Consider the following 15461-nt stretch of genomic DNA (forward strand, 5'->3'; position numbering starts at 1 on the left):
TGGCTCCTTGGGGAGTGAGAGGCAAGGTCAAGACTTGAGCACTGCTCCCTCTAGTGGTAGGACATTTCCCACAGCGCCGTGGTTATGTTAAAATACATTAAACCACAGTTTCTTTAAAGTTGTTTAACATGGAGGCTCATTTAGGCTTCAGGGTGTTTTTATTTTAAAGCTATTTTGTAGATTCTAGGTTATTTCCTATTCTCCCAGTGCAACTGGATCAAATTTTGTGTATGAAACTTTTTTCGTTGAAAACTGCAGATGTGGCAGCACGGAAACCTTTCGCAAGGTCAAGTCTGGTTCCCAGACCTGTGTCAGCTGGAAACCCTAAAAGTAGTTCTAAAAAAATCAAAGTGTTTCATTTGGATGTTTTCAAAACAAAATGTTTGATTTCTTAGAATAAAATGGTTTCATTTTAAAACTCTGTTAAATTTTTTAATAAAAACCATCAAACCTGGTTACAAATGCTCAACACCGAACTCACATGTTTTGTTTGACTTCAAGCAATTTTTCTTCCAGACTGTTTGATTCTCCAAAACTTTTGAAAAAAATAGTTTTTGGTTTAACCACAAATGATTTTTCTCTTCTGATTTTTCGGAATTGCCAGTGAATTGAGAATCTGTTATATGCGTCTTGTTCTATGTCACAGATACAGGGCTAGCTGCCCCTTGAACCCCTGCTTCCAATCTCACTGAACACACCCCACTCAGCTGTTAGGCCCCTTGCCTGTAACTATACAAGGGGCAAAACCATGATTACCCCATTCTCAGACCAGTCTCTGCTGTAATTCCCTGGGCATCAGCTGTGATTGCTCAGCAGGATCAACTGGGTCTAGTGACCTGCAGGCTTTCCCTTCAGGAGCTGGAGTGAGCACGGGGACCTCAAAGCAAACTTTTCAGAATAAAGTATTTTTAATTTCAAAAAGTAGGAACAAAGCATCAACAGAGCACAGGGTTCTTAACACAATGGAAGGTCTAAGCACATCTGTATCTTACCGAGATGCTTAGGGAGGCCTAGCTTATCCCAAACACCCCCACCTCCAGGGACTGGGGCTCAGACTGCTTCCCTGCAAGTATGTCTGCACTGCAAAACAAGGTGTGTTCCTAATTTGGGTTAAAACAGCAATGAAGACACAGCAACTTGGCTTGTAAATACATTAGGGCTCAACTCAACTCCTCCCATCCCCATTTTTCACTCTTCCTATCTGGTCATCCTAGTTTAAACCCAAATTGCTGTGTCTTGACTGCTATTTTAACCCAAACCAAGAACACGTCTTCGGGTTTTTTTGCAGTGAAGACAGAACTTCAGTTGTTACCAACTCTCATGACCCTGTCATGGGTCTCAGGATAATCATTGTTTTCCTTAAAGCCCCAGCTCCTGGAGTCACGTGGAGATGTGATGATTTCAGCCTTGATTCTTAGAGAAACAGTAAGCTTCTGGCCCTCGGAGCTGTGGAGAAAGCATCAAAATGTGACCTCAGTGCACCCTAGAGGCTCAAAAAGCAGAAAGCAAATTAAAAAAAACCAACAAATTTAGTATTTTTACCTACTCTCACAATTTTAAAGCCAATCTTGTGATTGGTGGTGAGCCTGACTCATGATTTTGGAACATTTGGGGTTGGCAGTCCTGTAACTTGCCTGTCTCCCCCTGTGCTTCTCTTCCTTTCCAAAGTTCTGCAGTTGCCTGCCTGGAAGCCCCCCGAGATTACACCCCTGCTTGCCAGCCAGGTGGCCTCAGCATGGACCAAGGTAAACTCTAAGGGGAAAGACCCTTGCACTGTCCTTTAAGTATTGGTAAGCAGGGCACCGTGAAGCTAACTGTCTCCTGGACAGGAGGGCATTAACCCTTCGTAACCCTACGGCAAGTACTACCATAACAGTCAATCAGACAGATAGAACATATAAAATTCATGAAATATTACAGGCATCTCCCATGTCCATAGGTGCCAAGTCTGTGGGTGCTGCAGGGCTGGAGCACCCGTGGGGGAAAAAAGGTGGGTGCTCAACACCCACCAGCCACAACTGTTTGGCAGCACCCCCAATCAGCTGTTTGGCGGGGCCCCTGATTAGCTGATGGGAGATGCTGCCCAACAGCTGTGGGGGCTTGGGGGAGGGCAGAGAGCAGTGAGTGGGCAGGGGCCTCAAGGAGGAAGCGGAGCAGGAGTGGGAAGAGGTGGAGCACGGGCAGGGCCTTGACGGAGGGGGAGGAATGAGGGGGAATCTTGGGGAACAGGGTGGAGTGGGGATGGGGCCTAGGGGCATTTCTGCCTATAAGGTGCTCCCCCTATGCCCAGGCACGGGGGGGGGGGGGGGGGAGGCGTGCAGCAGAATGAAAGCACAGATTTGGCAAATGATCACGTTTTTATATGCCATCCTACTGTGCTCCAACAGGGCTGAGGGAAGGCAATGCCCCCGTTAGGCCCTGATTCAGCAAAGCTCTTAAGTGCCTGCTTAACTCGACACACGTATTTAAGGCCTGCTGAAATCAACAGGATTTAGGCATACAGGCCGGAGATTTTCCAAGGGCCCGGAGGGAGTTTAGCTGCCCAAATCCCATTCAAAGCCAGTCAGAGTTGGGTGCCGAATGTGCACAGGCACCTTTGAAAATGCCATCCCCCTTAAAGATAAGCACATTTTCAAATGCTTTGCTGCACTGGGGCACAGTGGGGTGGGGCAAAGAGCTGAAGCTGCAGGACTATTCCTGAGCTGGCAAGTGCAGCAAGAGTTACGCAAGTGGGGACAAAACCTCTAGGGGTGTTTGTGCTCCCCCCCATGAACACCCTTTGTTTTAGGGGTTTGGATCTGCTAGAAGTCCTTAGGGTGCCTCCCCCTCTTTTTAAAGTTTTTAAAATGTGTGGAGTGGGGGAAGAAGAAAAATGATTTAAAAATATAATGGCTGCTACACAGAAAGCCTCATTGAAGTGCCCGAGTGCCGTCCAACTGCACCAGCCAGAACGCACCTGCTGTATAGCAGGACAGCCCAGGCAGGAACAAGCATTGCAGGAACTTGGATTTACCGAGGGTCTTTCAGCCCCTGGAGCTCAGCAGACGGTTCCTGGAGAGGGAGCAGAAGACCAGAAATTAGGGCGCACTAAAGCTCATACAAGGAAGGAGTGGAGCCAACATGGCATGCCCGTGCCCCTGTCAGTTTTCTGGGTTGGGGGCCACAGCTGCTTTGGTCATTTGGGGCAATGCTTGGGGCACAGTAGACTGGAATGATGGGCCTAGTGATTCTACCCCAGGCCTTCTGGGTGACTGGAGGCAAGTCACTTACAGTCTTTTGGCCTCCACTCTGAACCTGTGAAATAGGGAGAATGATTCTTTCCTTTCTGCCCCTCTTTGGCTTGTCTCTTTAAACTGTCAGCTCTTTGGGGCAGGGCCTTAGTCTGGATGTTGCTGGGCTGACCACCGTGAAACTCTGAAGAATCTAGCCTGGGCCTTTGAAGTCAATGGGAGTCCCACTCCCTGACCCCAATGAAGCCACACTCCATCTTGCCAGTAACACTGTCTGGGTTCTATCAACCCTTCTCCCGCCTGTCACTCAGCCCCGGAGATCTTATACCACTGCTGGTGACCCACTTGATTCTACTCCTGCCGCTTTGCACTCACTTGGAGACCTGGGAGGGAGGGAGGGAGGGAGACATCTCCCTTGAGTCTGGGGACCAGTACGAGGGTGAGGCAAGAAATCAGAACCGAGAATGAAGCGTTGACTCAAAGAGCCTATGCATCAGGGAACTAATTGCCTTTTATGGCTACAGTCCGTTTCCAGCGTGCACTGAACAAAGGCCCGTTTCTGAATCATAAAGCATTTGACAGTAGTTCCACTTTGTTTAAACCTAGATGCATTCAGAAGGGTCCCTCTCAAGATCAAAATCCTTGATTTTGAGAAGTAATGTCCCTAGCTGAGGCCCTGACAACACTTGCCATTATTACAGTCCATATAATTTTTAAAATCTAAATTAGTGTGAAACTCTTCCATCAGCTACACACCAGTGTAGTTCAGAGTAACCCTGCTGCCTTCAATGGAGTTACACCAGCTTTCCACCAACATCCCCAAGGACAGAATTTGGTTGTTCACTTAACACATACATTTACTTTGTGCACTGAACTCAGCTTGAGCATTTAAACTGGCTGGTTTGGGTGCTGCTCATAAGGCACAGCACTCGATTCCTTCTCCTGTGTGCACTGATGTGAATCAGGAGCGGCGTCACTGAAATCAGGGGAGAAGTGCTGGCCTGAGAGGGGTGTAAGGGAGAAAAAAATCAGGCTCAGTGTCTAATCCAGCTTCTGACATGCAATCCGCACACCACAGGCTTTGGGGGGATGGAGGTGTGTGGTTCACTACCTTGTATCAGCCCACATCTGCCTCCCCTTTCAAAGACGTTAAAAATCCTGAAGGCACATTTTCATAACAGAGACTAGCACGGTTTATTTTATATACTTACAATAAAGCCTATTATTTGTATGTATTTATATTACAGTAGCATCTAGAAGCCTTATCTGAGATAGGGGCCCCATTGAAATAGGTGCTGTACAGACACAGAGTGCTATGAAAAGCACACAATCTAAGCAGACAAGACAAAGGGTGGTTGGGGAAACTGAGGCACAGAGAGGGGAAATGACTTGCCCAAGATCACCCAGAAAATCTGTGGCAGGGCTGGGCATAGAACCCAGTTCTCCTCCAACCCAGCCTAGCTGCCAAATGAAACTGCCTCTAAAAAACAACCTTCAAGCTGAAACTCCAGTCAACGAGCAGTGTCCCTTTGAGAGACAAAGCGTTTGTGGTTTATAGTCTGGAGACATTGAAAAACAAACAAAAGAGCCCAACAGAAGTGCATAAAATCCCCCCGAACAAAGAGACCAGATTTTGGCTTTGGAGAAGAGAAGGTTCCTAGAGCAACGCTCCAGGCAGATAAATGACTTTCTGTTACTCCTACAAGTTCGGCGGGAAGGGAGAGAGCCGGAGAAAAGCAGTGCGAGGGAAGGAGGGGAAACCGGAGAGCGGGTAAGCGTGGATAAAGGAGAGCAGCAGGGAATGCTGTGCAGCAGGCAGGCGCAGGTCCAAGGTCAGCGCTCCCGCTCTGCTCAGTATGCCGCGCTACCTGCCGACTCCACATGAGCACACCCAGGCAGCCTGAGGCTATGCAGAGCCGTGGCCTCTGTCAAGCACATGCCACTGGCAACACAGCCCCCCTCCTCCCCCAGCCGAGAGGCCAGAGCTGTGCTTCATCTCCGTGTGCCAGCTCCAAGGGCGATTTACGGCTGCCCTCGCTGCCCCGCTCCCGGATCCCATTTCACTGCAGGCCGGGCTTTACACAGAAAGCCTTGGGGCATATGCTGCTGCAGTAATTCATGCCGCCTGTGACACGCCACAGCCGCTGCCTTGGCAACGGACGAGGGTGTTACAAGGCACCGTCGCCTCCCTTCTGTGTACAGATGGGGGTGGGTTTGTCTCTGGAACGGGGGAACCGTGGCTCAGCTGCCCACTTAGATGGACCAGCCTGAGATGTGCTAGGCAGGGCCGCATTTGGCTCTTGTCCGGCTACGGTCATGTCAACAAAACAGAACATGACCAAGCCAGCCTATTCAAGCAGAGAGCTGCAATGTCTGAGCTGGATCCCAAGGATCTATAAGATCCCTGTCAGGATCCAGGAGGTCAAGGCACTCACTAGCCTTTTAGCCAAAGTCAAAACATTTTGCTGCAGGTCCCAGTGAAATTACCTGAGCTGAAATTTCATCCCTGTCACACGTTTGTCCGTTTCACGAAAGCATGGAGTGATGGGACAGTTTGGCATCGCTGGGACTGCAGGCCCAAGGAGAGCACTAGCCCAGGACTGGAAAAGCAAGGGGGGTATTGTAGGCCAGGACTGAGCGACATTGGCAGACCTGGGCTAAGGGGGCAGGACTGGAATAGCAGGGGTGCTACAGGTCAGGATTGAGGGGCAGCTGCAGAGCTGATGTGAGAGAGCAGGGCTGGGGGTACTCTATAGTGCTCAGGACCAGGCTCCTCCCTTGCTCCAACCAGAGATCACAACCCCTGCGTTATACAATGTCTGGCTCTAGCCAGCATTATCAGCTACTTCCCTGAGTACTTACATTCACGTACACCCCCAAATAATTCAAAACTAGAGTCCGAATTAGAGGATAAGGTGCAGAGCTACAGTAATAGCTTGATAGGTGTCCCTTAAAGACTTGAGAGGTGCTGTGTCCTAATGATCAGTACCTGTGCCTGGGAGTCGGGACTTCCATGTCTGAACTTGGTAACTTTCACCCAGCATCATCAGGAGAGGGAAAGTGTCTTGGAGGCTATGGTCACAATTCCCATGTGGAAAGAACTGTTTCATGGCAGCCCCCTAGCCCCAATAATCCAACCAGTGCACTGCCAGGGCCCGGACTGCACGATCTCAGATGTTTTCTATCTCTAACTTCTATGATTCTCTGAGGTGTCAAGTTCAAGGTCTCAGTCCTTAGTTTCAAGACGCTCAGCGGCCTGGGCCCTGGACACCTCAAAAATAATCTAAAGCTCCGGGATGAAGATGGTGATCAGCAACTCCACTCCCCAGACACAATAGAACCTTCTACCACCAGGGTAAAGCTCGTTTTTAGACTGTTCAATGAACACAAGCACTGAGGACCATCTCAAACCTCCCCACCTTCTGATTCATGGTGGACTTCTCTGACCTGCCTTCTCTACATGCGGAGCAATGCGTCCATTTAAAAAATCAAAACCAAATGATCCACTGCACATCCGATTCTCCCCTTAGAAAAGGGCAAGAGAATGAATGTACCACAGGAAGTACTCAGAGACTGCTGTGATGGGGGTGTGTGATGGGGCGTTTGTCCCACAGTAGCCCATAAAGGGTTAATAGGACCTTAGGGAGGCTGTGCAGGAGACAGCCAATTGGAGAGGGGCTGTGAGGAGCAGCCAATTATGTCTGGACAGGCCCATATAAGAAGAGCTGCAGGGCAGAGCAGGTCAGTCACTCCCTGGAGCTCAAGGAGGAAGGAAGGAAGGAGGAGGACGACTGGCTGCCTTGCAGGCAGAGGTCAGCTAGCACCTTGGACAGAGCAGTGCTGGGCAGGATCAGGGGAGCAAGAGTGAGCTCCTAGCGGACTGCTGACAAGCTGGGGCCCTGAGACAGGAGCGGAGAAGGTGCTGGGGCTGCGGGGAAGTGGCCCAGGGAAGTAGCCCAGGGAAGTAGGCTAAGGGGTTGGCGGGGACATCGCATGTGGCTGCCATCTACAGGGTCCCTGGGATGGGACCTGAAGTAGTGGCTGGGCCTGGGTCCCCGCCTTTCCCCTAACTGCTACCAAGGAAGTGGCTGGACAGTGGACAGCCGTTCCCCTGGAAGGGGGAAGAACTGAGTGTGACACAGCTGGAGGGCTATGTCTTGAAGAGGATGCCACAGTCCTTGGGGTGACACGGGTCCAGGAGTGGAGGTGATGGCAGGCGAGACACCGCCAGAAGAGGGCGCACTGACTAGCAGAGCTGATCCCTGGGACATCCAGCAGGAGGTGCCGCAGTGGTGAGCCGAGGCCCATCACAGGGTGGATAAGAACCTACGCAGAAGAACACAATAGAAGGGTGACCCTTTGCTGAGTAGGCCGATATAAGAAAGGACAGGGACGTTTCTGGTGAGCTGGGTGAAGTTACAATCCCAAAGCCATGGAGCAGCTGCTGCCTGGCCTTTGGGTGTTGGCAGAGCCCCACCAAAGAGTGTAAGCCACAGGATGATGCAAGTGCCAGTTGACTGGGCTTTGCTGAAGAAGCCATGGGGAAAAAAGCACCTCCTTAAGAATCTGCATTGGAATCTAGGCTGGGCCGAAGCACAAACCCAGCCAGCACCTCCTGTGCTTTGGGGGCGCATAGAGCTATGTCCCATGAAAGATCTGCGGCTCACAGGATGGCCCTGTCTCTGATGCCAGCAGGGTGAATAGAGGGGGAGGAAACACGACTGCCAGACCTTCATGTGCCCCCATTCAGCTATGGGATAGGGCGGCAAACTCATCTGATTTCCCCTTCACAATAACTTGAGATCACACAGACCGTGGGGCGGGGTCAAGTCAGAATCCAAGAGAGGGTTTTACCAAGGCAAGTTGCACGCAGACACTGATGCACACATGGGACACACGCAGATGGAGATGAACCATTGTATTGTGACTAGGGCTGGTTGACAATTTTCCAGAAAAACAGTTTTCCATCAGAAAACGCAGAGGCATCCAAACTGGAACCGTTCATGGAAAAGGGCTGGTTCTGACAATCTGTTCGACTCCAGATATTTTTGACACCAGTTTCTAAGTAGTCAGAATGTTTCATGTAGACATTTTCTCAACAAAAAATGCCCGTTCTCTGGTTCCAACAGACTTCGCACTTAAATTTCTAAGTGAAGAATTGTTACAAAAATTAAAAGTCTACTTGGAAACAAAAGGTTCTGATTGACCTGGACCAAAATTCTTCATGACTTTCAGTTTGCAAAACTTTTCAAGATTTTGACTTTTCAGCTGGGAAAATTTTTAGATCCCAAATTTTCGAGGGACAGGAAAACCAACCTCAAACAGAGAGGGACCAACAGGAGCTGTGTTCTGCCAAGAGAGAGACAAAGTGCCCTGTGTGGCGAGAGGACAGATGTCCCCTCTTAAGGAGGGTGAACTCTGTGTGTGATTAACATGGATCTGTACTGCTCAGTCACTTTAAAATCATGGACTCTTCCTGCAAATGAATCTAGCCAAAGGGAACGCCATTGCTCTGGCAGAAAGGAGACACACACACAGAGCCCGGCTTCAAATATGCAGTAAAAACGTGACTTAATAGCTTTGTTATTGTTTGACATTTGGGTTTTACTCGCTATAGAAAGTGGCACTAATTACTTCTTAGTTACACAGGAGCTGCAGTGTAACTGGAGCGCAGGGTTTTATGGAGTGCTGCCAACTGTAATTGCAAAGCCGTTTTGTGGGTGAGCCGCACAGTTCCCAGTTCTGCAATGCACTGCCCACCCCCAAAGTCAATGCAGTCCTAAGGGTAGCAGAGGCCTCACGGGGGCTGCATGTCTGGCATTCGCAGTGACCAGTGGACACAGGCGACCACACTCCATACAAAGTGCAATACTCTCTCCGGGCTACAGCTGCCTCTTACAAATATGAAAGTACTAAGGTGAACAGAGGAGGGAGACGGCTCACACCATCCCTCAAGCTCTCTCTGCGTGGCAGGCTGTTAGCTCATGTCCATGGCTGGCTTTGGCATTTTGCTGGGAAGCCACGGGAGTGAAATACAGGTGCGAGCCTGAACTGCTGAGCAAATCTGCCCAGCTCCTGAGATGTACCAATGCAGTGATGTCTGCTGTCTGGCCTGACCAGAGCTCTTCGGTGTTTGTTAGGCTGGAGGTCTAGGTTGGATATGAGGAAACACTATTTCACTAGGAGGGTGGTGAAGCACTGGAATGGGTTACCTAGGGAGGTGGTGGAATCTCCATCCTTAGAAGTTTTTAAGGCCCGGCTTGACAAAGACTTAGCTGGGATGATTTAGTTGGAATTGGCCCTGCTTTGAGCAGGGGGTTGGACTAGATGACCTCCCGAGGTCTCTTCCAATCCTGTGATTCTAAGATTCTATGAATTCTCCCATCGTCCTTTTATGACACCATTTACTTCCTGGGTACCCTGGTGATGGGGCATTAGAAATCTGTAGATAGCCCACAGGCAATTCACCTGAGCCTGTCAAACTCAATCATCCACCACCTTCCCAAGCACATGATCCTCCAGAAGGTCCCTCACCCACGAAGGAGCGAGGTGGCTCTTGACTTTTGCTCTTATTGTTACATTTCACACTAGATTGCTCCACCTCTCTCTCTCCCCGCTACTCCCACCTCCTCCAGCAGACAGATGACAAGTGAGAATGCATTGTCCCATAGAAATGATCTTCCCAGCATAACTCCCTGCCCTTGCATTGTCTGGACAAGCTTGGGTGATTTCTAGTGGCAAAAAAATTGGGGGAAAAGGGGGGAATGGTCATTCAGAAAAGCAGAAAGGAGGGGGAAAAAACCCATCTTCCCATACACTCCCCCTTCGACAGCCTGTCTGCTGGGTGAGAATGAGACACGCCTACCTTGTGAGATCCAGGGGGATTTTGAAAATTTCACACTCACTCCCAGTCTAATTCCACACACTCAGAAACTCTGCACAAAGGTCTCTCGACACTCCCAGCAGCACAATCTGAATTTTTCCCTATGAAAAGCCACCTTCTTGCTCGCCCACCCCGCTTTGCATTTGCTGCCCAGTCACTAGCATGCAGAGCAGGGCACGTTTATTCCGGGTCTGTTTGCCTTTTTGTTTTGCGTGGCTCTGCTCCTGCTTCTGGATGTAATAAACTGTGCTCCACCTCTGCCTGCATGAAGGAGGTGCAATGGGCTGGCCAGAGGGCGCTTGGCAATGCCACATTCCCAAGGGAGTTGGAACCTCTTGCTCAATGGTTGGGCAGAAGATGGGAGCATCAAGGAGGACAACACACAAGGAGGGTGGCTGAGGTACTCACCTTGTGCTGGGCCAAGCAGACTCCACAAGCTAAGTGGGATCAGGTCTGCTCAGTGCAGCATTGGGAGACCTCCAAAGAACACAAAGGAGCTCAGGACGTGGAGCTGGTGGTTTTACAGACAGCACTATTTTCTTAGGTGATTTAAATACGATGGGACCCACTTAATCCAGTCCGTGGTTGCAGAAGTACTTTATCCTGCTGTTGGCAATGTAGTAAGAAAGATGGCCTAGTAAAGACAGCCCCCAGCTGGGACTCAAGAAACACAGGTTCAGTTCCTAGCTAGGCCACAGATTTCCCGTGTGTGACCTTGGGCAAATCACTTAATCTACATTGTGCATCCCGGGGAACAATACTGATGTATCTCACAGTAGGGTGATAAATCTGCTCAGATATTATGGTAACAAGGGCTGTAAAAGTACCTAGGATAGACCACAGCTGAAGGGGAGGCGGCCTTGTAGACTCCGCCAGTCACGATGGCACAGGCTCCTCTGCTCTATATGTCATGGTTACCTCCTGTCCCACTCTCTGTGGCAGCCCGTGTCAGCAGGTGGCAGGTCTCGGTAAACAAAGTAGGTCCAGCTGCTCCCTTTTGGCCAATTCTGAGGGAGGGGCAGCACCTGTCGCTAAAAAGGGCTAGGCCTTCCCCATGGCAAAGTTGTCAGTAACATTCACCATATTAATGGTGATTCCGTTTAATTTCCACCTTTTCACTACATTTCCTCCACCTATTTACATTTAAGGAGTCCTCGTAGAGGGAGCGTGCACGTAACTATCTGCATGAACAAAGCGACACTAACTATCCCCCAGACCGTGACCTGTTCCCGAATGGAATTGTGTGTGTAAAGTTCCGAAGAAATGAGCGAGCACTAACTTGTTAACAGAGCAGGTTAGGCTTAAGTTCCAAGCATTCTGTAGTTCAAAGCCTGGAATGGCGATCCTCTAACTACACTTCCCACAATGCCCCAGGAAGCTTGAGCACACCCTTAAAACCATTTATGAGCTTTTCATTGTGATGGCAGATTGTTACATTAATTTTTCTTTTTTTACTGTAGAAGTGAGGCCATGTGCTATTTTTATTAAATAAGGTGAGACGCATTAAAAAATCAACGTTTAAAAGTTACTGTTCCAGTAACTCCATACACACATAGTATCGGCTCCACTTCCCGGAAGTCCAGTCAGATGATGCCGCTGACACACAACAAACATAGCCCAGCATGAGGAAAAAGCCGGATATTATAAGAGCTTTACTTTTTTTTGACAAATGTCTGGTTAAATTAAACTGCTATAAAAGCATCAGGAGGCCTTACCTTACAATTTTTAATGTCACCCACCTCTCATTAATTCAAATGCTGTCTCAAATGACATCATCAGATAGCAGTTCCTGCAAGGAGGATGGCTTCCTCTTGACTGTTTTTTTTTTGTTTTGGGGTCTCTGAAGCTGTTTTTAGTGACATACCCTTTAAAATTCCTAAAATATATTGATAAAATGTGTATTTCATACCACATTGAAGTTTTCCTTTAAATAGGGGTTGAAACCACCTATGCACATGTACATGCAATGACCAGTGCTTATATGCCATATACTCTCTACTGAATATAGAGTGGCCTAAATTTTCCAAACGGACTTTGGCTGCCACAATATTTTGGGGTGCAGATTGAGATCTGAACACCCGCACTCTGAAAACTAGGCCTCTTTAACACATCTCAAGTTGGGCACTTAATAGTGGAGACAACCCAAGTCTCCAGTTGCTTTTGAAAGTTGAAACCAATGTACGCCGTTGTAATTCCCAACGATTTCAACAAGCTCCTCAGACCAGTTGAAAAGCTCTGCTCCAGGATAGGATTATGAAGAGGTCACTGCAGAATCAAGTTCTTATCTGATTATGTATACGTTAGTAAGGACAGGCTGTGAAATGGGTATCATCTTTATGTACAACTGTCTATGACCCAAGGACCGCTTTCACTGACATACTAGTTCACCGAAGTGTGTCACGGAAGGTCTGTACTGAAAGCCTGTTTCACTCTGATCAGCATAATCATTGCAAAATATAAGTACAGAGAATACGTAAAGAGCTATGTTTTTATACACACACTGAAAACTGTTCTTAAGGTACGTAAAACAGGTCAGCAGAAGGCAGTAAACAGGCTCCATTCACACAATGGACAGGAGACACTTCTCTTCCTGGCTGACCATTGTGTAACGGGTAACAGGTATAACGGGTAAGCTGGGGTGTACCATTCCTTTGGGAACAGCAGGTCCGGTAATTCTGAGAATGTCCAGTGGAACAGGGGCTGAACACAGCGGAAGGATGCTCAGAGGGTTCGGGGGCCGTCGGGATCTGTCACTAACCTGCAGAGGGACAGCAGAGGCTGTGTAGGCTGGTGGGGGAGTGCTTGTGAGGTCTGTGGCTAGGGGTGTCGTAGAGCTGACAGGCACAGACAAGGCTTCTTCACGCTAAGCGCAGGTGGTAGCGAGGTGCCTTACAAGAGTGGGTATCCCTAGGAACCATAACGCTGCCCCTCACTGGGCTCCAGAGAGGGTTCATTAATGCTTTGAGATCACAGAACAGAGAGTAACAAGAAAGGTTTCTTCAGGTATGTTAGCAACAAGAAGAAAGTCAAGGAAAGTGTGGGCCCCTTACTGAATGAGGGAAGCAACCTAGTGACAGAGGATGTGGAAAAAGCTAACATACTCAATGCTTTTTTTTTTTTTCTCTGTGGAGAAAGAAGTGGTTCGGGACTATTTAGAAAAGCTGGATGAGCACAAGTCCATGGGGCCGGATGTGCTGCATCCGAGAGTGCTAAAGGAGTTGGCGGATGTGATTGCCGAGCCATTGGCCATTATCTTTGAAAACTCATGGCGATCGGGGGAGGTCCCGGATGACTGGAAAAAGGCTAATGTAGTGCCCATCTTTAAAAAAGGGAAGGAGGAGGATCCTGGGAACTACAGGCCAGTCAGCCTCACCTCAGTCCCTGGAAAAATCATGGAGCAGGTCCTCAAGGAATCAATTCTGAAGCACTTAGAGGAAAGGAAAGTGATCAGGAACAGTCAGAATGGATTCACCAAGGGCAAGTCAGGCCTGACTAATCTAATTGCCTTCTATGATGAGATAACTGGCTCTGTGGATGAGGGGAAAGCAGCGGACATGTTGTTCCTTGACTTTAGCAAAGCTTTTGACACGGTTTCCCACACTTGCCAGCAAGTTAAAGAAGTATGGGATGGATGAATGGACTATAAGGTGAATAGTAAGTTGGCTAGATTGTCGGGCTCAACGGGTAGTGATCAATGGCTCCATGTCTAGTTGGCAGCCGGTATCAAGTGGAGTGCCCCAAGGGTCAGTCCTCGGGCCGGTTTTGTTCAATATCTTCATAAATGATCTGGAGGATGGTGTGGATTGCACCCTCAGCAAGTTTGCAGATGACACTAAACTGGGAGGAGAGGTAGATACGCTGGAGGGTAGGGATAGGATACAGAGGGCCCTAGACAAATTAGAGGATTGGGCCAAAAGAAATCTGATGAGGTTCAACAGGGACAAGTGCAGAGTCCTGCACTTAGGAAGGAAGAATCCCATGCACTGCTACAGACTAGGGACCGAATGGCTCGGCAGCAGTTCTGTAGAAAAGGATCTAGGGGTTACAGTAGACGAGAAGCTGGATGTGAGTCAACAGTGTGCCCTTGTTGCCAAGAAGACCAATGGCATTTTGGGATGTAGAAGTAGGGGCATTGCCATCAGATCGAGGGACGTGATCTTCCCCTCTATTCGACATTGGTGAGGCCTCATCTGGAGTACTGTGTCCAGTTTTGGGCCCCACACTACAAGAAGGATGTGGAAAAATTGGAAAACGTCCAGCGGAGGGCAACAAAAATGATTAGGGGACTGGAACACATGACTTATGAGGAGAGGCTGAGGGAAGTGGGATTGTTTAGTCTGCAGAAGAGAAGAATGAGGGGGGATTTGATAGCTGCTTTCAACTACCCGAAAGGGGGTTCCAAAGAGGATGGATCTAGACTGTTCTCAGTGGTAGCAGATGACAGAACAAGGAGTAATGGTCTCAAGTTGCAGTGGGAGAGGTTTAGGTTTGATATTAGGAAAAACTTTTTCACTCGGAGGGTGGTGAAACACTGGAATGCGTTACCGAGGGAGGTGGTGGAATCTCCTTCCTTAGAAGTTTTTAAGGTCAGGCTTGACAAAGCCCTGGCTGGGATGATTTAACTGGGGATCGGTCCTGCTTTGAGCAGGGGGTTAGACTAGATGACCTCCTGAGGTCCCTTCCAACCCTGATATTCTATGATTCTATGACGCTGGCGAAAAGCAAAGTAATTACCGGTACTATGGGAGAGATTATTACCCACGAGGCTTCAGAATTTGAGTGCTTTTGGTGCCTCTTTCTCTTGGACTCTATTGAAAAATCTCCGCCTACATTTATATCCGCCAAGTCTTCACCACCTCTAGATTTCCTGGGTGTGCATCTTTTAGACTGTCAGCTCTTTGGGGCTCGCACTGGGACTAGTTTTGTGCACTGGGCAGTGCCACACACATTGCCAATGGTAACCACACCACTATGCCCATCTCTAGTTTAACCATTTCATGCCAAGAGTAAATGACCTCTACAAAACTATGACTGATCCGCCAAGTCCAAGGAGTTACCTCTGAGATGACATGGTTCTTTCTCAGACGCCCAGTACCTCTGAGTAGAGACTTGGGGTAGGATTTTCAAAAAGCACTTGCTCAGCATTGGCCCAACTCATACCACTGATTTCAAAGTGAGCAAACCGCCATTTAAAATTCTCCTTTTAAAACCTGAGCCACCAGCTATAAGAGTCACTGACATCTCCCCAGTGCATCCCCATCTAAGAGGGCAGAAAACCACGCGTCCTGCGTTTGAGAAAGGGGCAGTGGTGGGACTCCCATCTCCTGAACTAGAGTCTGCCCCACTTG

The 15461-nt window shown here is 48.8% G+C and overlaps 1 protein-coding gene across 2 annotated transcripts in view; it reads right to left on the bottom strand.

The window, feature by feature from the left end:
* Window positions 1–424: 424 nt before the first annotated feature.
* Window positions 425–15461, bottom strand: part of RBM19 (RNA binding motif protein 19) — a 143951-nt gene continuing 128914 nt past the window's right edge. Inside the window, exons 25-26 of one of the 2 annotated variants that reach the window (XR_012155096.2) lie at window positions 2957–3051; window positions 425–1446 (exon numbers count right to left, since the gene is read on the bottom strand). The gene's annotated coding sequence lies outside the window, so the exon portion shown is untranslated. Of the gene's footprint in view, window positions 3052–15461 lie in introns of both variants that reach the window. The other variant, XM_073313160.2, reaches the window with a different exon arrangement.

This window comes from Lepidochelys kempii, chromosome 15 (genome assembly GCF_965140285.1).
Source record: "Lepidochelys kempii isolate rLepKem1 chromosome 15, rLepKem1.hap1, whole genome shotgun sequence".
NCBI lineage: Eukaryota > Metazoa > Chordata > Testudines > Cheloniidae > Lepidochelys > Lepidochelys kempii.